A 2130-nucleotide genomic window follows, 5' to 3' on the forward strand; every position below is an offset into this window, starting at 1 on the left:
CACTTGGCCTGCAAAGTTTTTGCTGTAAGATTAGTGGATAAACTTATGGGAATTCCCTTGTATGTAGTTGTTTTGCTACTTTTACTGCTCTTAAGATTCTGTTTTTAATTCTTATCATTTTAATTATTATGTGTTTTAGGGCAGTCTTCCTTGGTTTCACCTTGTTGGGGGTGCTCTCTGCTGCCTGGATTTGGAGATATATTTCTTTCCGCAGAATAGGAAAGTTTTAAGCTATTATCTCTTCAAATAAGTTGTCTGCCCCCTTCTCTCTCCTCTTTCTGGGATCCCTATAACGCAAATACTTTTATGCTTGATGGTTTCACAGATTTCCTTTAACCTGTTCTCAGTTTTTAAAATCATTCTTTAAAATTTTTATTTTATTTTTTAAATTTTATTTAGATTCAAGTTAGCCAACATGCAGTGTAGTATTGGCTTCAGGAGGAGAACCCAGTGATTCATCTCTTACACAAGACACCCAGTGCTCATCCCAACAGGTGCCCCCCTCAGTGCCCATCCCCCATTTAGCCCCCCCCCTCCTTCAGCAACCCTCCGTTTATACTCTGTATTTGAGTGTCTCTCATGGTTTGACTCCCTCTCAGTTCACAACCACTCCCCCCCCCCTTCCTTCCCCCATGTCCTCTGTTAAGTTTCTCAAATTCCACATATGAGTTAAAACAAAGGATGTCTGCCTTTCTCTGCCTTATTCACTTAGTGTAATACCCTCTAGTTCCATCCAGGTTGCTGCAAGTGGCAAGATTTCATTCCTTTTCTTTGCTGAGAAGTACTCCATTGCATATATCTGCCACATCTTCTTTATCCACTCATCCGTCCATGGACATGTGGGCTCTTTCCATACTTCGGCTGTTGTCGGTCGTGCTGCTTTAAGTCCTTCTTTTGTTGTTAGTTGTTCAGCTTGGCTGCTCTTCTTTTCTCTGCCCTCCAGATCGCTGATCTGTTCCTCTCCATCCTCTAATCTGCTTTTGATTCCCTCTAGTGCATTTTTCTTTTTAGTTATCATATTCTTCAGGTCTGGCTCGTTATTTTTTAATATTTTCTCTTTGTTGAAGTTCTCACTGAACTCCCTCCTTTCTCAAATGTGTTACTTTTATGACCATTACTTTGAGCTGTTTACCCAGCATATTGCTTATCTCTGTGATTTTGAACCCCCCCCCCCCCCCTTGGGACATACTCCTCTGTCTCCTCATTTTGTCTAACTCTGCTTCTGTGTGTTAGGTCAGCGCTGTTCCCTGCCTTTGAAAGTGGTGGCCTCCTGTAAAGAGGTCCTGTGTTGCCCTGTAGCACGGCGCCCCCTGGTGGCCACAAGAACCAGGCACTCCTGGGTCCTCAGTGGGTTGCATGCACACGTTCTGTTCTGGCCGAGACACTACTACCAGACACTACTACCGTGTGGTCCTCTTTGTCAGCGGGCTAGCCTTTAGCCCAGCTGACTGCAGTGACCCACGTCACCTGCTGTGGGCCACACTGTGCGGGAGCTTGCTCTGCAGGCTGTGGGAAGGCCCAGCTGGAGCTGCTGCGGGCTGGCATTCGGCCGAGCAGCCCGTAGCTAACCTCTGTCACAGTTTAGGCACACAAATGACAGGCCTCACCCCTGTACAGCCGGGAACCGTGGGCATGCTGGGTTATCTCCTCCCCCACTCCCACCCCAGGCGGGAGTCGCTGTGGAGTCACTGTGCTTGTCCTGGCCAGGGATGCCTGAGTGTGGTGGGGCAGGCGCACCTGCTGAGGTGGGGGGGGCGGGGGAGGCGGGAGGCGGCAGGTCTGCGGGGGAACAGGCTGTGTGAGAGCAAGAAAAATGGCGCCCACCAGCACTTTTGTCCCCAGAGAGAGCCCCTGCGGATCCCTGTCCCTGTGACACGCGCTCTAAGACAGGTTAACAAATCTTCACATACACCGCGGGCACTTCACACTGCCGGATCTGTGCTCTGTCCAGGGCTGAGTTATTTAGTAAGGTATTTAGTATGCTGGCCCTTTAAGGGTGGGGACTCCATCAGCGGAGTGTCCTGGAGGCAAGCCCTGCTGGTTTTCACAGCCAGAAGGAGGGGAGACTGCTTCTCAGTGTGGGTCCCCAGGGCTGGGGTGCCCTGTGTGTGGTCTGTCCCCTCGGATGGG

This window comes from Suricata suricatta, chromosome 11 (genome assembly GCF_006229205.1).
Source record: "Suricata suricatta isolate VVHF042 chromosome 11, meerkat_22Aug2017_6uvM2_HiC, whole genome shotgun sequence".
NCBI lineage: Eukaryota > Metazoa > Chordata > Mammalia > Carnivora > Herpestidae > Suricata > Suricata suricatta.